The sequence below is a fragment of the Apus apus genome, chromosome 1 (genome assembly GCF_020740795.1).
Source record: "Apus apus isolate bApuApu2 chromosome 1, bApuApu2.pri.cur, whole genome shotgun sequence".
NCBI lineage: Eukaryota > Metazoa > Chordata > Aves > Apodiformes > Apodidae > Apus > Apus apus.
The window spans coordinates 58,305,861-58,327,629 of NC_067282.1; the positions used below are offsets into that span (position 1 = coordinate 58,305,861).

General features: G+C 38.6%; 1 protein-coding gene across 2 annotated transcripts in view; it reads left to right on the forward strand.

Moving 5' to 3' along the window:
- The window catches only part of MYO16 (myosin XVI), a 365,593-nt gene that overhangs the window by 38,392 nt on the left and 305,432 nt on the right, over positions 1-21,769 (forward strand). The window contains exon 1 of one of the 2 annotated variants that reach the window (XM_051608258.1): positions 3,235-3,252. The exons of the other annotated variant lie outside the window; for it this stretch is intronic. The gene's annotated coding sequence lies outside the window, so the exon portion shown is untranslated. Of the gene's footprint in view, positions 1-3,234; positions 3,253-21,769 lie in introns of those variants that run through there. 2 annotated transcript variants of the gene reach the window in all.

The following is a 21,769-nucleotide window of genomic DNA, read 5'->3' on the forward strand; positions in this document are numbered from 1 at the left end:
GAAATATTTTCCAAGGGTTGTAACCTCACTGGATATGTAGCCTTGCATAACAACAAAGACACTTTGTTCTGTGTCATAAGGCAAAATCACATTCGCTAAAAGTCCTTTCTGATGTGCAAGTCATTGTTTCTTATATATTCAGTCTGTGCAGTTTTAGTGGGTTTTATTTTTGGGGGTACAGAGCAGGAAGGCAAAAATAGAATCTGACCATGAGATTTTTTTACAGAAAAGGTACTATCTCAGCCTTTGATTTCATCCTGTTGACTTCCTGAATTATAATAGCATCTTGTTGCTTTGTATTTACCCTTAGTTACCATCTTCCATTTTCCTGTGGCTTTTTTTTTTTTTTCTTCCATATTTCATCTTCAGTTTTGGATCAGGGATCTCTTACTAAATTTTCAGTCTGTTGTTTCTCTCCCTTTTTCGCCTTTTTTGTTGTCTTGTTTCCAATCTGATAAACTGCTTCTGTGCGTTTGATATGTAGTCTCCTACAATAACTACCAGTGCTCACATGTGCCAATATCCCTTGGATTAGTTTCCACTAAGACACTGACTTGCTGCTTAAGTTTCTGAGGTAAGTTATCCCTGTTCTCCAGTTTCACTTTTCTCTTTCTTAGAAATGTGGATTCATCACTTTAGGAATATTTTATGACAAATTATCTTATTTGAGCATCTCAAATAAAATTTTTTGTTAGAAAGTTTCAAGACCAGCTTTTTGGGATTAAAGAGGATACTCAAGTGAAGGGAATTTCCAGTTTACTCCTCCATGCAGAACGGGACACCCAGCTGCAACCATGGATGAGAACTGTACCTGCACCCCAGTCCCCATAATTCTTTTTCTTGGAGCAATCTAGTCACTCCTGAGCTGGTTGAGCTATCTGGTGTGGGCAAGGTGCACAGGGAAGAAGTCAGAGGGAGTCTGGGGAAGGCTGAGAAGCTTTTTTGGCTTTACCTGGGAAATGTTTTATTATCTGCTGAGCAATTCTAGGAGAGTCTTTGGTGACGAATGCCCTTCCTATCTTCTTCAGGTTGGTGTCAGTCTCTTCCTTGCCCTTTTGGGACATCTGGCTCCTTCTTAAGCATAAAAGTTCCTGTGATTGCTTCTCTCTAGGTTTCAGGAACATGTAGCCATTCATTTGGTAAATCACATATTGCAGCCCTAGGTGCCAGCCACCACTCTTTCCTGCACTATTGCCAGTGGTTTCTATGGTCTAGCATCAGTTCTCTTTGAAGCAGCTTGTTTCCTCCATCATTCTTCCGTACATATGTTTGGTTAAGGCTGTGTTTCAGTAAGATTCTAAGACAAGCTGCATTGCCTGCAGTTAATGTCTGTTTCTTGAAGGATAACATTAGCAGTTGATTTAATTAATTGATATAACTGTATTCTGAAAGCTTTTGTGCCAATATCTGCCACTTAAATCTATTAGTTGGATGTCTCTGCTAAATTGTTATCTTTTTCTTCTGCATTATTGTGAAGTAAATAAAGCACCTTGTGATAGGTTAGGTGGTAGAAATCAGAGCACAGATAGAGCAATGAGTTTGTCTCCTCCCTGGCAAAGTTAAAGAGATTTAAAACACAGAATCACTGATCTTGTGACTGAATTGCAGTTGTGACACTACTTGGTGGACTATCCCTGGAGTCCCTGATATTCTGTGATGCATCCTGCAGTCCTGATTCACTACCTGTTGAGACCAGAGGACTCACAGGAGTTTTTTTCTTCTACTTTCTGGCCTTGTCTTTTAAGAAACAGTTAACCTGAAGACTGTCAGCTCATCTGCTAATAGTTTATGAATTGAGCTGCATTAACAATGGCTTGAGAGCCCTGAATTTCTCACCTTTCAGTACTGTTATTCATGGTAATTTCTGACTAACTATAAAAGCATCAGATTATTTTTTTTTTCCTGTGGTAGGGAACTTCATGTACTGCAAACCTGAAGAGAGGTGGACTCCAATGGATCAAAAAGCAGAAGATAAATAAATTGGTCCCCACATTCAGTGTTACAATAACCTTATTTGTTTCATTTAAAAAAACAAACAAACAAAAAAATCAAACAAAAAAACCCAACCAAAACCAAACCATTAAAATACATTTTATGTCCTTTAGGGGTAACATGCATTTGCAATGCCTATAGTCAGCAGTGAAACTGAAACTTAAACTGTCTTCCACTTCTACATAAATATTTACCACCTAGTTGTCTATAGGAAAGTCACAGTTTCCTTTCAAGGGTGGTGAGACAAGATGTTACAGTACCTTTTCGAAGAGTGCACCAGAGCTAGGTGGAGAGGTTCCACAGAGTGCTTCAGCTGGGCAGAAGCTAGTGTTTGACCTGGTTTTCCAAGCCTTCCTGAATCTTCAGTGAACTGAGCATGAGGGGATTCTGTGTTCTTGGTGACCGGTGTGGAGGGTGTGACCTGGATTACTTGGCATTAGAAAAATTGCAGGACATGCTTTTGCCAAATCAGGACTCTTGACTCTAATCCTGCAGACACTTCAAATGCTTCAATTACATGCTGATTACATCTTCCCTTTATAATTTCAATTAACTACAGCAGACTTCACTTCTCATTTTTTAAGTACTATGATGTACTGTCCTTACTTTTAAAATGCTGCTGTGTTCTACATAATTTCTTGGCTGAATATCTCTCTCCAGCAGAAATCACATAGGACTTGAAAATTTCCATTCAAATTGCTTTTTATGTGAACAAAGTTTTTCCTAGGAGATTCGGGATGTCATATTTATGCCTTAATATTTACAAATATTAAACACTACATGCTGTGAGCATAGCTGTGTCAGCTGAAATGTGTTCTGTTCAATAGAACAGGACATTGCTTATACTGCAGGTCACTGATGAGAAGCTGTCACCACAGACTATGTATATACTTCTTAGAGGCATGTATTGATAAGTAATTCAATAGTGGGTTTTAATTAGATTAGGTAATTTTCTTTGTGATATTAAGCAGAATTGCTAGGATTTTTTTACCTCTAACAGAGGAACTTCTAACTGCTTTCTGTCTGTATGATATTAAGTTATAATAAGAATAACAATTTTAGGTTAATTTAAATGTCCATAGATGTTTGTTGACACAGACACTTGACTGCTGTGACAGAAAGCTGTGATTACTTTGAGCATTTAAATTCATTCTGAGTATGTTGTAATTCTTTCAGATGCAGCTGGGCCATATAGCCTATTCCTTGTGCACCTAAGTAGGATTTGGAAATCCACAGTCATTTCACAGAAGAGCATTTATGGTAATTACTGTTGCTGTTGTCTTTAAAACCACAGAAACTTTCACAAATCCTACTCATTCTTCCTGTCACTTTGGACGTAAAATGGCGATGTGTGCTTGTAGCCTAGAAAGCCAACTGTGTCCTGGGCTGCAACAGAAGTGTAGCCAGCAGGTCAAGGGAGGTATTTCTCTCCCTCTACTCTGCTCTCATGAGACCCCAGCTGGAGTTCTGTGTCCAGCTCTGGGGTCCCCAATACAAGACAGACATAAACCTTTTGGAGTCAATCCAGAGGAGAGCCTTGAAAGTGATCAGAGGGCTGGAGCACTTCTCCCCTGGAGAAAGGTTGAGGAAATTGGGGTTTTTCAGCCTGGAGAAAAGAAGGCTCCAAGAAGACATTATTGTGGCCATTCTGTCCATCTTGCATATAAGCATACATTGCATATATTGAGATTTTTACCAAAGACTGTAGTGACAGTACAAGGCACAGCGGTTTTAAACTGAAAGGGGGTAGGTTTAGATTGGACAGGAGGAGAGTATTTGTTACATTGAGTGTAATGAGACATTGGAACAGGTTGCCTAGAGAAGGTGTGACTGCCCCCTCCCTGGAAGTGTTCAAGGCCAGGTTGGATGGGGCTTTGAGCAACTTGGTCTAATGGACAGTGCCCCTTGCCATGTCAGAGGAGTTGGAACTAGAGGGTCTTTAAGATCCCTTCCAACCCAAACCATTCCACAATTCTGTAATCTCGTGAGTCGTGGTCCTGATTGTTTTATCTATGAATAAAGGAAAAAAGTTACTTCTATCAATTGTGAAAGGTATTCAGAATGTAGTTTAGGAATTGGGACAGCTGAATCATCTACTATGTAAGTTGATTAGTGTGTCTGGGGGGGGCAATGCCTTTCTGCAATAGTGGCAGTAGCAGAGCATGGCAGCTGCAGAGGTCAAGTACCCACTGAGGTTATTCATCAGTGCTTTATGTTGATCTGGAGGTATGAGAGGGATAAAGTTACTTTGTAAGATACTTTTTGTTGTTGCTGCGGGGGAAGAATATTATTGTTTTATTCTGTTACACGTTCTTTACATATGTGCATTTTTTTAATTCTCACTTATCCTTTTGTTTTCTTAGGGCACTGAGTTTATTTTCTTCTGCACAAGCTATCTGTAGATATTGTGAAAAATCAAAGGATAGGTATTTATAGATACAGATGGTGGGCAATCTAGTTCTGAAGCTGAAATAATGTAGTAGAACACAATTTTTTTTTTCCCCCAAATAGACAAATCAAAACCAATGCCAGCTTTTCTCTCTGAAGACTGAATGACAGAACACTCAGGACATTTCTTCCTCCATCTTCCCTGTCTCTCTACTTAAAAAAGCTCCCTGTGAACCCCCCAGATATTACATCCTAGGAGACCTAGTTTAAATAGGAAACTTTCATCAGAACTGAATGAAGTATAAGATACTAATCACATTTCTCTACAGCGTTTATTCTAACCCTGAGGACAGTAAGATTGTGCCTTCTTCAAATGAGAGAAATAATACTGCTCTTCCACAGAGATGCTGTCAAGAGAAATCTGTTGCAACTTAGAAGTATAGGCTGGCAGCCTGCCCTCTGAGCTTAGGAAAACATGGCTCTATGCCCAGACTCTTTTTCTCAGGGCTTCAACTTTCTTTCACATGGCTGTGCAAAACCAGTCAATACTTCCTCCTAACCTTGGTTCCCCTGCTGAAGACCCATCTGTACGACCTAAAGACTTCTATTCTGTTCTTTACAACATAGAATTCATTCCTGCTCCTCATTGTCAGTTTTCTTCCTGTAGCCAATGCATCTTAGCATCTTAACCTTCCTACACAGACCAACTTTCTTAACTCAGCTTAGCTGTTTGATGGCTTATCCAACCTCTTGGTGCTTTTTGATGAGCCTTAGTTAGGGGGTAGCTAATCCTCTGGTAATTGCTGGAATGATGGTCTGGTTTGCCTTATTAGAAGTTCAGCCATACAAAAAAAGTTGAAGGATTGGATGCTTTAGTAATCCATGCTATATAAATACTTCAAATCAGATTTTTTAGGTGGGTTCAGTTTGCTATTAAGCTGTTGGATTGTCAGAAGTTTTCATCATGCTATAAACAGTGGCACTTTAAAAACTTTTTTTTTTTAATTTTTTTTTTTTACTCTAATAAAAGGAATTAAGCCTTCTTGGGATTCTGTTCCCAATGAAGAAAAAAGGATTAACAATAAGCTAAGAGATAATACTAAACAGTGTGGGAGGAAGGGCGAGTATCATGGTATTGGCATTTTAGAATGATCCAAAGTAAATATTCAGTCAGCCTGACAGACAATCAGAAGACAGAACTTTTAAACTGGACTACTTCAATTGTATTAATTTAATTTAAAAAATAAAATGCTGAAAAAATGTCACAATGTTGAAATTTGAAATAACATTATATCCTCAATCTCTAGAGATGGTAACTTTAAAGCTGGTGAATTGTACACTATGAGATACATTAGTATATGAGCTGTGCTCAGTAATTCAAGGATGAAAATGTGCAGAAAGCTGATGTCCTATACAAAAGGTCTTTCATAAACTCTTAAGCCTGCATCATCAAGACTGATGATGCTGACTGATGCTGCCAGTCCTGAAGTACTTTGTTCTATCTTTTTGCAGTACTTGTATGGAGTATCTTCCTAGTTCTAGGCAGAACACAAAGGCAGGTGGCACTGCAGCTGCCTTCCTTGGCAACAGTAATGCACCAGGTATCACATTTTCATTTGAGTGCATTCATCTGGCAGGGGAAATAGGAGCCAAAGAGAAAACAGACTGCAGTTCCACTTACAGATGGCTACAAACAAGAACTAGCTCATGCATGTCACCCTGGGAAAGTTCAGCATTAATTTTGACAGGTCTGCACTAGTAGAGGTCTTGGAGTCATCATGAACAATTCCCTGATATCATTAGCTTAGTGTGTAGCAGCACCAGCCAAAAAAAAGCTGTTAAAATGGTGGGCATCATCAGGAAGGGTACTGAGAAGAAGAGAATATCTGCTCTGTATTTTGCTGTGATGTAGAACTTTAGTGTGCCTGAATCTTGACAGTTTGTGTAGGTCAGGTTACTACAACTCAGGGAGGGAAGTAGAGCATCAGAGAGAGGCTACTGAATTGATGAAGGGGAAGCAGCTGTCCTTCAGGACTAGTATAGCAGGGATTACTCATTTTGAGAATACTAGATGAAAAGAAGAGTTAAAGTTTGTGCTGGTTTGGTTCTGGCATGGTTTCAGTAGCAGAGGGGGCGTCGGGGCAGATTAGAGACAAATTCACAGGCAGTAGGCCCACAGACCTATATTAAAGGGAACAGGCAAAAGATGCTAGCATTCCTAGTTCTGTGATGGTCAGTAAAGGACATTATTTAGGGAGTTAACTGAAGCAGGTGAGAGAAGGGAAGGCAGGAAGCCTTGACTTATGCTCCCTCCCTAAGTAGCTCCTCCAGTTGTCAATGGCAGAGACAAAATGTTGTGCTGGGTGTTTTACTGGTCTGAACCATTTTGAATTTTTTTTCGCTTGCTCACAGTGATCACAAGGGATTTCTCATAAACTTGTATGGATGAAAAGAAAAGACTTTAAACTGAAATGCTACTGAGATATGATAAGATATGATATGATAAGTCAAATTAATCTTCTGTTTGGCTGCCTAGGAAGATACTGAGTCCAATTCTAGGTGCCTCCCATAGTGCTAACCTACTTCAGTGGTCATTGAGACAGACTTTGTAAATTCAGAACTATCCAATTGCCACAAAGGGCTACTATTTGTTGCAGGTATTTGGGAAGCTTTCACAGACATCATGAACATTTGATGTTCTGGACATCATAAGGGAATCTCAACCTAAAACCTTTCAGGTTGAGTTACACAAGCTCTTCTGATTCACAAAATCAAATAGGGAGCAACCAATATCCCTCTTGGCCAAAACAGCCACTGCCTTTTGTTGTGAAACATTATCCTTTGGCGTAGAAACCTGCTATATGTCAAACACTGAAGACATGTAGCTTACATTCACAGGTTTTAGCCTATATAACTAACTCATAACATCAGACCTTCCGTTCCTGAACAAGTTCACAGGGAGCAAGTTAGAGAAAGAAAAATATATGTATCCCCTACAAGTTAGGTGTAATCTGAAGTGATTCAATAGTTGTAGTATAAAAAGACACCATCAGCCAAAATAACTGCACGTGTTTCTGGGCTCTCTAAATGGAAAGTAAAATGCAATGGAATTCAGTGTGAAAGACTAAAACCTTGCACAAACAGTTACATAGGTGACAGGCATCAGGTATTTAATAATTTTGATCACATGCTTATACCAGAGTATGCTAGACTTTTCACTACTCTAAAACTGTTTATAAGTTAAAAATTTATTGGTTTGGAGTTTTGGATAGTTTTTCATTTGTTTGTTTGGGGTGTGGGTTTTTGTTTTGTTTCTGATAGGTACTAGAGACAGCTACCTCTTTCTTAGAATGAATTGTAGTACTGCAATTCACACTATTGACCATCAGATGTCTATTTTTCAAATGTATATATGACAATATCAGGATCTAAACATATTACTAGTTGATGTTGAACATCCTTCCCTGGAATCACAGAGGCTGTCCAAGAGACTATTTGAGCCTTTAGGGTGAAGATGAGAGCTGTGTGTTTCCACTGTACAACATAATTTTATTTTTCAAAAATGTGGTGTCAACAAAGCTTTTTGTGAAACAGAACTTGTAGGGTGATGTGAAATACTCAGGAATCTGAGCACAATCACAAACTAGGGATCATCTTTCTCAGTCCATGTACAGAGCTCCTGTACAGCACAAAATGTGGAGTAAAGTCACCTCCTCTTCAGTCACTTAAGAAGATGGAGACTGTTGAGACTACTGTTGTTTTTTGTTGTTGGTTTGTTTGTTTGTTTGTTTTATCATGAAGGCAGTTTCCTTATTGCTGCCTCTTATATATATTCTTGCACACACAGCATAAATTCTGAGATGGTAGTTCTATGTAATATCTGCGTATTTTCCCAACGTGATCATTTGAGTCTATTGAGATCTGACTTTTACTTCTGTTTTTTATGAAAGACAATAAATATATTTTAAAAATCCTAAATACCAGTTTTACTTGTGAGACATAGAACTGTAATTCTGTCCCTCACAATTTCATTTTGCTAGCTCTTTTGGGACCTGTTTCAAGATATTAACCACCCACCTGGGTTGCATACATGGTAAAATAATAAAATCTCTAGTATCCACTGAACAGTGAGTTTATAACTTTATTTATCTACCTGCTTTAAATTACGTGCAAACAGAGCTAATTCTGATGCTGACAATGTTCACTTACTGCTTTGCTATCTCATTACAGAAAGACGAATGGCATGTAACGGTGTCTTTGCTCGTTTTGATGGAAACTTATAGAATATGATTTTCTAACTTCTCTGTGTCTTTTATTCACCAATAAATTATTTCTTGGTTGTCATAGACAAACAGAATCCTCATTCCTGATTTGAAAAATCATTTAAAAATCATGTTTCTTTCTGTAGCTGTGTTGCTTTTTGTTTAACTAGTTTAAAATAAGAGGAAAGGCATGAATTTCCTAAGAACAAAACTGAAAGTATGCAATGCTCATGTGAAGAAAGAGTTGAGAACTAAATCAGATTTTCACCTAAGAAAAGGCTTCTTTTGAACACTGAAGTTGCCAAGCCAAACAACAGGGTGTAGTTAGTACATTGCAGTGCTCTATAACTGCAGTTCTCACAGGAAACTGGGAAAAGGAGAGACGCGTAAAACTAATAAGCTGCTGTTTTCAGTAAGGACTAAGTAAGTGTAACTGAGGGAAAAATAAGGCTCATTTCAGTGTTAGCATGAGTAGTTTTCTCCAAAGTGTGCTTGCAGCTATATTCAGATACCATCGCTATGCGTGTGTCTCAGCTGGGAGAAGGAGGAGATGATACAGTGTCCTCTGTGGGTGCTTGAAAGGGGAATATGGATGTTTATAAGCTGTGGGGAAAAAGAGTTGACCAAGACTGACTTACGGCTTATACCTGTATTTTTCTCCTGACTTAACCCCTTCATGCTAAGTGAACTTTCCCACAAAACAAGTTTTCCAAGGTTAAGGTCAAGTTGGTGGCCAAAAGTAGTGCTGAACACTAGAGCCCCTAGCTCCAGGTCTTGGTCTCTCTTGCCCGGTGTGTAACCGCAGCACACAGCTGGGGACATCGGGACATCTGCTGCATATCTGCTCTCACCAGGTAAAGCAGATGGCAACGGGCAGCTCCTCGTGCTTTCAGCCTGAGGTACCTGCTGTCCATGCACTTCACTGAAGCTATGTGCTGTCATTCCTCTTTTTGCCATTCACCTGCATAAAATCTGTTTGCTCATGTGCCCTGGAGGTGGATTTTATCCTGCAGAACAGGAAAACAACTACATGTGCTCCTGGACTTGATACAATTTGGGACATTGTTTTCCAGCTACACCAACCAGTGGTCACTGCCAAGATGCCAGGTAAAAGGCATGTAGCCAGTTGTTAGCTGAGATCTGTCAAGATGGTCTATACCAGTTTTGTGACTTTTTTGCAAAATCTTTATAAAACAAGCTCACTTTGATGGCCTTGGATGAGGAGCAGCAACCTCCTGATGAGGTTGCTGACGTTAGGTTGGCGAAGAGTTTAACAATGAAGATCTGGGAAAGCAGCAACCCCTTAAATCTGGGAAAGCAGCAGTAGAAACTGGGGGAGGATCCCTGCACGGTCCAGTAAAGCTACCAGAAGAACAAATCCCAACACTTCCATTCAGAGATTGGTATAGCATGGATAGTACTGATGCTGTTTCCCAGCTTTCTCTTAGTTTATTATCTTTACTTTGTGCTGACACTTAAAAGGTGGTAAAAAATGGATAAATACTTTTAAAGGGCTGTGTACTATCTAGTGCTAGACAAATAATGGAAGTCATAACTACCTTGCCCCAGAGCTGTTAGTTGAGCTGTGTGGTTTCATATAAACTGGGAGAATGTTTGGTCTGTGTTAGAAATTATAATCTGTTTTCTGCAAAACATAAAATCTTAAAAAGAGCCAATATTGTTTTCTAAATACTAATTACAAAGAGTTATCTTCCATTATCTGTCGTCTTTCTTTCTGAAGGAGGAGCTGTAAACATATTTAGTGTAAATAATACCGGCTCAAAAGAAAAGAAGATGTTCAAAATAATTGTGTTTATTATTCTTCATCTCTTATCAACTTAGTGACTTTAAATTAGAAATACTGCACAATGGCGGCACTGTTCTTGGGGGAAGGACAGTGAAGGATTTGTGACATATTTTGTCAGTTTCTTTCATGCTTTTTCCTGTACTTTCAGAAGTGGATATGAAATTTGCTAATCATAGTTTTCAGTGCTTACACGGTGGCCAGATCCTCCAAATTACACTGTAATTTACGCTAGCATAATCTTAGTCTTAAACAGGTGAATCTAATTTCTTCATAAGTAGGACCCTTAAATTCATAGAATCATTGTATAAAATTCACTGTCGGTCAAGTGCTCTGACTTGCCTTTTATTCTTTCTGTTTTAAACCTCTGAACTTCTTGCCTCAGTTACATTAACATGGAAAATTCTTAAATGAAAATTCTCTCTTTGTATTTTTTTTATATTGTTCACCTGAATTTCTAGTTCTGTCTTGTAGAAATATCTGATACTTGGAGGCAAACATCATTAAATGTGACATAGATTTGCTTCAGGAAGTTATCACCCAGACTGAAATGATCCAGAATAACTCACCCTTTGAAAAATCTTTCCATTATGAAAAATCTTCCCATTCTGAAAATGCTAGATACATATATTTTTAAAGTAGGCACTCAGCATGTCACCTAAATTGCTAATAATCTTTATTGAGATGAGAATTCGGTTAGTAACAGTTAAAAAAATTCATTGAATCTGTTTGATACAAATGTTATTATATCAAGTTATTTTTGGAATTTAAAACGGTATTAGATTAGACTGAATAGCTGCATAGTTTCCTTCTGCTCAATTTTTCGGGTGCACTGTATATTTTCTAGTTTTTTGTTGGTGTATGCTTACTCATATATATTATGCATCCATGTAAGTTGTGTGAGGACAAAGCACCAGTTTTGAAGATATTTTAATTTTTATCAAGACATTTAAATATAAGTATCCAACAGGGTTTGTGTGTGTGTCCACATATGTGGAAGAACTGCCATGTGGAATACTGCCTAAGACCTCCTAGGTGCTGCTCCTGTCTCCAGCAATGTTTTGAAGCTGATACTTAAGAAGGGAATATAAAAACTGGGCTTATATACAGGGATTATTTTTCTTTTCTAGGGCCATCCAGGTCATAGCACTTGGATGCCTAGAAGCTGTTGATAGATGTATTTCTTAAATACTTTGTAGACTCATTTCTTATTTCTATTTACTTTTAGCATGCACAAAATCCTGTGTCAAAAGTTTCCAAAATTTAATGATGTGCCATGAAAAACCCCACAGTTTTCTTGTAAAGTTCCCACCTGATACTTAAAGGCAATGTTTGGGTTTTGTGTTATGAAAAACAATAACAAATGTCCTATTTACTGGTATTTCCATATTCACAGTGTCTCAGTATTGAAGTTGCATTGTGCTCAGACTGTAAGTACCTGTACCTTCTGTCGTTATGCTGTATTTGTGTGGATGGAGTGATCAGAACAACGTAGAGTATACAGGATGTGAACATAGTCTTGATTTATGAAGTGTGTACTAATAAAAATCGTAGTTATCGGAGTAACTGAAATCTAACTACAGAATATTAAGTTGAAATATTAGCATAAAATAATGACTTGGGTACCAGAGGCTAAACAGTTATGAGTAAAGTTCCAATCCTGTGATTAGCTCCACATGGTCTCCCCAACAAGGCCTTTGAGGTTCTCAGTCATTGGCTGGCAGAAGTTGGACCCAGTTTCCCCAGAGACCTGTCACAGATGAAATGTTTTGACACGGTTATGTTTTAGCAGCAATTCAAAATGTATTAATCAAAAGTTTTAATTTTAGCAGCACTTAATCATTAACCAATTTAAAATTTAACAAGTGATTCAGTAAAATGTTAATATTAAAACAGTGAATTAATTCGCAAATAATAAGATTCACGTTAACTTACTACAGAAATAATTTGGATCCAGCGAAGTATATATATATGGACCTACATTCATGAAGGCAGATGTGTAGATACATAGCGAGAGAGGTGGATGGAAGAGGCTAGCCTCTAGTTAAGATGTCCCTCTTTGAGTTTAGGTTAAATACTCACAATGCATTGGCATTCCTCAACAGGCGATAGTTGAGACTCAAGGAGGATGACTCTCCCCAGCCTTAGGTCAGCTTTGTCAGCAGATGGTCCTCAAGGAGTGGTACTTGAGTGGTGTTTCAACTCAGGGGAGATTCTGGCCACAGACCACTGCAATCCAGGAGAATTCAAAAGGTCTCCCTTCGAATCACTGTTTATAGAGTATGAGATAATTGACTTTTGTCAGGTACTTTTCCATTTTGGCCCAAGTCAGTTGATGAAATATTCCAATACTTTCTGCCAGTTGCATAGGCCCAGAACTTGCTAAATTTTAGAGTTCTGATATCACCCCTTTTTGGGCTATGACCCAAGTGCAGACATATTAGACTGTCAGGAGGTGGCTGCTGATCATCACTTTTCCAGTTGCTCAAAGGAAGAGCAGGAGTCAGGTGAATCAAGGGGGTGCCTGAATGCTCCGGTCCACTGCTTATAATCAAGATATCATTGTTGTCCCCATGAAATAGGGGAAGCAGCAACCAGCTGCATCAAAGGGTTGTCTCAATGCTCAGGTACACTGCTGCCATACCTGACTTGCCTCAGATTAGTCTGTGGCCTGGGAAGGGGATCTTACCAAGTATTGAGTGGCTCAAGAGTGAGGGGGGTGTTTGCACCACCACAAGACTAAAGTGAGTTATGGCTTTTGTATCTGTTTCAGTCTGGCCAGATCTAAAACTAGACTTCGGAACACATTTAGTAGTCTTGGATTTAATACTCTATTTCAAAATGAATGAGATTATTGCATTAGGTGTATAATTCATGTTAGGTTCCTCATTCATTAGATTTTTTAAAAAATGTGTGTGTTAGAAACCTGGTTTCCCAAGCAACTGTGGCCACCTTGTGGATTCTACAAAAGAAAATTATGCTTTATATTAGAAGAGAGTAGCTAGGACAATGTTGGTAGTTAAAACCTATTCTCATTGTTTTATTGTTCCTGATTAACTTCCAGTCAACACTTATTTTTTGTTAGAAGTGTATTATTTTTGGTAGACGTGGCAGTGGTACTGCTGTTACTACTTATACTACTTGAACTGAAATACCTGCTTTTCATGATAAAATTGCCATATTTTATTGAAAGATTTTTCAAATTAGTAAAGTTTTGCTGGGAAGGGGGAGGAAAGAATTTCAGGGATGCTGTAGTTCTTTCCTGGAATTGCAGTTCTTTAATAGCTCCTTCACTTCTTAAAAATAGATTTTTGGGTAAGGACTTAATGAAATTATGAAAGTTTGAAAGGTTGACGTTGTCTGGCTGCCAGGTACCCACCCAACTGCTCTCTCATTTGCCTTCTTTAACAGAACAGGAGGGAAAAAAAAAAAAAAAAGAAAAAAAAAAAAGAAAAAAAAAAAGAAAAAAAAAAAGTGGGTCCAGATATGGACAGGGAGATCACTTACCAATTACCATAATGGGCAAAACAGACCCCAGCAGCCCCCAGCAGTGCCAGCGCATTGCCATGTATGTAAATCCAATACAGAAGGTGGAGGAGGTTTTTAAACTAGAGCATAGAGCTGACATGAAAACAAATAGATATTAATTATCCATTAACATATAAAGGCTTGAAATGAAAGATTTCCAAATTAAGTTTGTTGAAAGCTGGTATTGTCAGTCAGTGAAAAAACTCTAAATCTGCAAAAAACTGATTGTATTCTAGGCTGATCATACAAAATAAATACACATTTTCGTCACCCCAAGTCCAATTAGGAAATGCTGCTGTGCAAATGTTTTGTTTATTTTGAAAGCAGGTATCCTACTGAGATTCCACCTGGTTGCAATCTTCTTCCCAGAACCACTGCTCCGGATAAGACATCCCTGGAGAGGCTCTGCTTTGTGCCTCACTTTGAGTCAAGGAGGCCCAGGGCGCCCTGAGCACTCTCCACTCAGCTGGTCCAAGAGAGAAGATGATTCTATGTTACTGGAATAGGGAAGCAGGATTGTGAAAAGCAGGGGCAAATGAGGCAAACCAGGACTTTCCTCTTAAATATTAACCTCCTCGGCAGGCTTGCTCTATTGTAGCATTTAACTATATCTTGAGAATGGCACCAGCATGCGTGAAACTTGTTGGCCTGGTTAATGGAGCAGCAAGTGGCTCAAGCTGTGCAGCCAGAACAGGTTCCTCGCTGTGTGCAGGGCTCCCAGAGCTGTCAGGTCTCTGAACACCCGCAGTCAAGATAATTAAATGCTTCAGGATCTTGGCACTGGTGCAGGTTACATAGCAGTGATGTCCTATGTCCCTGCTTACGTCTACCTACCCCAACTTCAGAATGTCAGTACTCCAGGCTGCCAGCCACCTGCTGAGAGGTCAGGCAAGATTTCACTTCAGTTCTTTGAAAGCTAAATCCAAAGTGGTTTATTAAATCAGATTAGATTCAGCTGAGGGCTGTTTTCAGTGGGACTTTTGTTTTGCCAGAGAATTTCTGAATGCCTCCATTTCTGACCATAAAAGTGAGTATTCATAAAGTCATTCTGAAGTGGCTGCTAAACTAGAATAGTGGAGGTAAAAATAGTTTGAAGATGTAAGTTGAAATTATTATAAAGCTTGTTATCTAAAAGTAATCTGACAAGGTCATACAGGTATCACATATCACTTCTCTCAAGGTCGCTCCACAGCTACAGGCTGTTATCATATGACGTGGTAATGGAGAGCTTTGTCTTGGGAAAGCCAAACAGACAAAAATTAACTCAAATAGGATGCTACGTTAGGTATATACCAGAAAAAGGTATTCAGGGTTTGGTTTTTGTTGTTAATTTTTCCTTTTAAAAAAACCAAACTTGTGTTGTACTGTAAATTGAAAATAAAATGCAACCTGAACAATTTTTTGTTCATTTCTTCCTTTTTCATGATCTGCAACCTTGTGTTATAAACCCTCTTTCTTAATTTCTTCATAAACCCTGTTTCTTCCATTTCTCTTCTATATGTCCTGCTCTTACTAATTTTGATTATTACTGATTTCAGATTCACTTGTGGTCTCAAGGCTTTTCTGTAACTGCAGAGCTGCATTATTTTTTTAAATCTGAAGAACTTTTTTCCCTATTTTTCACTTACGAGCTCATTAGCCATAATTAGTTCACATTGCACTGCAGCTCTCCTAGAAGGTGGTTTTACTGGTTTTCAGATCTCTGGGGTTCTCTACCTTAGCTGACATGTTGAAAAGTTCTTAAAAGGGCAGCTTTAATAGGTTATTCTATTCTGTGTTATTATTCTTGATAAGGCTTTTTAATTTTTTTTTTCTCTTTTTCTCATGTTTTGCTTCTGAATTCTGTTTGACTGAATAAAATGGCTTATTTTTCCTTATATTTGCATTAAATTAGTTCATTCACAAAATACAAATTACATATTTTTCTTGAATCTCAGTTCCAAGGAAGAGCTCAGGATCCAATATGGTGGCTCAGAGAGCATATTTGTAAGTCATTCTCACACGAGAAAGAGAGCCCATGTATCAAACTGACAATATATAAAAGGCAGTATTCCATGGAAATTCCTTTCTTAAGACTCCTTGAATTTCAATAAGTACTTTAATAAACATCCAAAGCTTAATTATTTTTTATAAATGTGCAGTATCACACACAAAGATTTTTTTTAAAAGGTTGAAAAGTTAACCATACAAACACACCTAGATCCAGATCCTGCTATATCCAACAGACATAATTTGCCTTAGGTTAATTGAATTTAAATACACATTGCAAAAGCAGCATTATCAATAGAAACTCATGTGGTGCATTCCTTTTAGTTGGCCATGAAAATGATCCGAGGGCTGGAGCACCTCTCTTATGAGGACAGGCTGAGGGAGCTGGGGCTGTTCAGTCTGAAGAAGAGAAGGCTCCGGGGGGACCTCATAGTAGCCTTCCAGTACCTGAAAGGGGCCTACAGGAAAGCTGGGGAGGGTCTTTTTACAGGGGCTTGTAGTGAGAGGACAAGGCATAATGGTTTTAAGCTGAAAGAAGAGAGATTTAGGTTAGAGATCAGGCTTAAATTCTTCAAGGTGAGGGTGTTGAGACACTGGAACAGGCTGCCTGGAGGTGTTGTGGGGGCTCCATCCCTGGAGATGTTCAGAGGCAGGTTGGATGGGGATCTGTATTTGTTTCATTTCCAGTGTTTAATTCCGTGGGCCTGTTTTCTACTGCTTATTCCATTGTACTTTATTATTATGCATACTTGTCTTTCTCCGTAGTAATGGTTTATTTGTAACAACTTACCATGCTTTTACTTATGGTGTTAGTGTCTTTTATTCATGAGGCTTTAGGGCAGAACGGGATACTTGTGGCTTTATTTTTCTCTCTATAGCACTATGGGCAGGAGCATAGAAATGTCGACAAGCTGAAGAGCTCAAAACAGTCAGTGGAGGCAGGAGGTATGCTAGGACACCACTTTTTGGGAGGGGATAAGGTAAGGGGAGTGTCCCCAAAACAAGCAAGGACACTTATGAGAGGGTAGGAGACAATGATTCTTCTCTTTCCTTTATTTTCACTTTGTTTTGTGTGGGTTGTTCAAAATGCAATTTTTTGATTAAAATTATCCACTGAAGTTGTTCTTCAATAGAACTTTTTCAGAAATATTATTAAAATAATTTCTGCAACCCTGTCTGCCTTTGAGCACTTCACTCTGAGCTTCCCCTGCACTTACGTGTCATACATAAAAGTCTTGTGTAATTATTTCAATTTTGTGGAAGACAACCAAGGTACAGTGAAATGACTTGTCTGAAGTCATACAGGAAGTTTGTAGCAGAATGAAGGAATTAGGGAATTTAAGGAGTATATAAACGAGTTGGAACTCACTCTATTTATGAATATTCTTACGTTGCGCATTGCTGATAGTCTATAATTCAGATGCTGGCTAAAGCAGGCTTCTGGAAGTGGATCCTGATAAATAAAGCAAAGATGCCCAAATTAGTCTCAGGCAAAACAGAAATTCTATTTAATAGTTAGACCTTCAGATGATGTTTCCTGAAAAAGCAAGTGTGGAAAACACTTCTGATCCTGAATTTAGTTTAAAGGGGATCTTTCAAACAAGACTTCATTTGAAATCATCAAGATGTCAATTCCTGAGATACTGTCCATAATGACTGATCTTAGAGAGTGCATTCAAATTTACAGGAGTGCAAAATTTTTTTACGTTAGCCTTGAGACAACTCTTTTGCAGAAAGATTTAAGTGTATGGTATTTCCTTGCCTCGAGAAATACACACTTGTTGTGTTTAAGACAAATATCAGCCTGAAAGCAAAGTAATTTTCTATAAAATTGTCAGTGGAGAGGAAAAGGTATGTAATATTTTATACATAAACTGCTTAAGTTCCTGCCCACTGAAATGTAGCTCAAGATGAGATGTGAAGCAGTTTGGAAGCTCAGGTGTACTTGTGTCACTTCAGATTCTTGTTCTTTGCAGTAGAATTGTTCAGTAGAAAACAGCATAATAAGGGTCTCACTCAGACTGTGGAGTCAAATGTTTATCCTTATTTATCACTTGAATAACAGAGTGGAAGCAGTGAAGCACAGCTGCTAAGCTGGTTACATCTTCTTTGACAGCTGAAGAGAACGATGCCTGTGCCATTAGAAATTGATGCTGCGGTCCCTAGAAACTTGACATTTTTTGTGAAAAGCAGAGAAGGGAAAAATAAAATATGACTGTGGCTTGGAATCCCAGAAGTTGGCAGATAATCAAAATAATGCTACGCATAGTTGCAAAAGTGAGACCAAAACAACAGTGTGGTGCTCTGAGTAATCTTTTTGTCTCAGTACCCCTTCCTTTACCTCACCTGGGTGCTCCCACATAGCTTTGGATGTAGCTGTCTGCACAGACACTTTGGCAGTGAGGAAGGCTTGTGAGAAGGGGAACAGAGGTTGAATGAGGCATAGCTTGTCAAGCTGCTGATACTATGCCTGACAGAATAATCTTGTGTTGTATCATTCCCACCGTCCTGCTCTCTTAATTGTTTAGGTTAGCAACCTGGCCAGAACATGCTGTCTTTTCTTTATTTTTTTTGGTGGGAGCAGTTGAGAGAAAGTTTTTCTTGAGAATTTAGCGTGATTGCACAATAGAAACTAAAGGGGTGGGGTTGAGGGGTGAGTGTACTGTTAAATTGAAGTGGAAATTCTCAGGAAGGAGGATTTTTTGAGTTGTTCTTTCCAATTTTCTTTTTAGTGACACTGTCAAAGTCCCGGGCTGTTTCCTTGCTAATCAGGCTAGGTTGTATCCCAAGTCATCAGCTTTACATAAGCTTGTCTTTGTCACCAACATTCATGTGCTCCACGTTCTTCTGGCTAGCTAAACATTTAATCATCAGTTTAATCACAGAATCATAGAATAGTTCAGATTGGAAGGGAACTTCGAAGATCCAACCCTTAATGATGCCTTGGTTTCACTATTACTGTTTTGCAATTGTTTTATCAAAATGACTGGGACTAAATAAAATTTGAGACCCAGACCACGTGTCACCATCCAAAAGGCAATCAGTCTTTACACCTCATTTTCCAGTTGTGCAAGGTCAATCTCTATTTTCCTATTTGAGACTGTTTTATACCATTTGGATAGAAAGTAAGCAATTTGTTTGGTAATGAATTTATTTCAAGTATTTATATTCTCTTCTGTTTGCCCAGAGGTCAGAAGAGGGCTATGAAAAGTTGTGCCTTTAAAGAGGCTTTTATTAGAGCTAATTAGGATATGTTATTGTATTGTGCAGAGGCTTTTGAGTGCAGCTGAGCACTCCAGGCACTGTGTGAAGTTAGGTTCTGTCTGGCTTGCTGTCTCAGAGTAACTGTTGGCACATAAAAAATGATAGTAGATACTCTTTACTGTTGTGTGTAGTTTTCTTTTAAGCATCTATAGTAGACATTGTAAAATGCAGATTAAAGCTGTACATGTGTATTTTCCTGTTTTGTTTTTTTTTTAGCTTAGCAGTTGGTTACTTTTTCCATTCATTTTCCTTTTGTGTATGACAGATGAATATTTATTGAATTTTCTCAGAGATACACTAGGATTCTTTCAGTCTTTGTTTGGAGCCAACAGGGAGTGTTTCACTCCATAGCAAGCGTAGTGCTTGGGCTCATGCTTTAGAAAGAGGAAAAACAGATTTAAAGATGCTTCCCATAAGCTTGCCTGCTGCCATTTTCCATGGCAATTCATTAGCTGCTAGGAAAATGTAAATGGGCCCTTTGGAGCTATTATTTTGACAGCCTTATGCTGGAATTTTGTCTTAAAAGTGCTACACAATGCAAAGTTATCTTACATCGATGAGGTTTGGCATATTTTAAGGTATTGTGTTTGCTTTCTCTGTCAATAATACTTCTAGAAAAACAGCAAAGAAAACCACCATTTGTCACTTCTTTGGCAAACACTTCCCTCCCTTAAACCTTAAAAGCTTGTCTTGTTACTTTTGCTTATGATGTTTTGTCAGTCGTTGTCTTGATACAGTTGCATCTAGATGATTATTTTTGTATGTAACCAGATTTTTAAGCTCATAAGAGAATATGCTTGGTATTTATAAAACTATAAAACAGTGATACAGTGCATGTGATTTTTATGGGTCTATAATCAGAAGAGCTTTGGAATAAAAAGTATTCCTACAAAAGTGTTTTTAACGAGGGAAAGGATGTGGGTTCTTTTTCTAAATCAAAACTCTCTTACCTGTTGTATTGCTTTATCTTTCTGTGATGGCACTCAAAGAAAATGTGAGTTTGTATGTATTTCAGTTACCTTAAAGAGTCAGTTCATCTCCTGGTTCAATGTAATTATTGTTTTTTTTAATAGACTTCTAATGCAGGTATAATTGTGTTAGTGGTGTTCTTTGTGCTGCAGTTCAGTTTAGAACTCATAGAAGTGTCTTCAAAGTCAAAACCGCTTTCTCTTCTTCTTTTGGCACAATTGTACAGAAAATAGTATCTTTTTATTAATGAAACGTGTTAGAAATGTGTCACAGTGTGACTGCAGAATACTGTGAAACTGTCACTGGGGCAGTCTATGGGTCATGCTGGGTTTCTTTGTTTTATTTTGTTTTTAATTCTCTTTTCTTTTGAGTAGTCTCTGACTTTGGCCCATCATACTTTTTTTAAACAAGATCCAGGCACTGAACTCTTTCAAGCCAAGCCAGGAAAGTGGTTTCCAATGGGAATATTTGTGTTCTGTTTAAACCTACTCACCCAGAACACAGTAAGAAGGTCACTTCTAGTCCAATATTTCTTTCAGAGCGCTGAGAAGTTCATAATAGGCTTATAACAGTGATTCAACATTGTCTTCAAAAATAATAAAAAAACAACAAACAAGACAAAACACAAACCCACAATGTATTTTTAAATATATGAGCATTTGTTGGAGAGGGTGGAACTATTGAAGCTTGCCATTCTCAAACAGCTCCATTCTGATTAAACTTCTACGTCACTGGTGGAATTGTATTTAAGAGGAAATCACTCACCTTGGTTGCTTAGCTGATGTGTTTTCTTCCTGCCAAGTACTTCTGCAACACTTGAGTCATAAACTGTTAATGCAGTACAACCTTCCCTTTCACATTTAATCTTGCTAATCTGGGGAGTAATCCGATGTAAGGGGAAAAAAGCAAAGCACTGGTTGTTTTTCCTCACCTTTCCCACTCATTGCCCCTTTACTGTTGCTATTTGCTGTCGATGGAGAAAAAGGTAGTAGAGTTAAAAGATGTTCCTGGACTTTGAGGGATGGTGTTTTTGTTTTTTTTTTCTACTTCATTTCCAGAATAACCTTTCGGACCCGTAGGGGGGGCAGTCAGACCTTGGGGTATGGTTTGGAAGATGGTGCAGCACCAGGCAAGGGAATGAAGCCAGGTCAGGGGTGCCAGACTGCCTGACAGAGACAGAGTGTGCCAGGGATGCTGGGCACTGGATTTCACTGCAGGGGCTGGAAGACTGTGAGTTGTGTAAGGTTAGCTTCTGTGGAGGGGTGGGCAGCAGTGCCAAGGCAGCTGATGATGGTATGGGGAGCTAAAGGCCCCTTAGCAATCTTCTTGCATCCATAAGCAGTCAGGCAAAAAGCATTTGGATGAGTCTCATGAAAAATATGAGCCCTAAGAGACCTGAAGTTAGTTTTACATGCATCTGGGTATTTCTGCCATCAAATTCAGAATCAGGTAAAGGTATAAACCCAATCTGTACCTCCAATGGCTTGTACCTTTATCATGTTTTCTGCTTGGTCTACCTGAACAGGAAGGCAAATCTTGGTGTTCGTGCTCTTAAGGAATAAAACAGTGGACA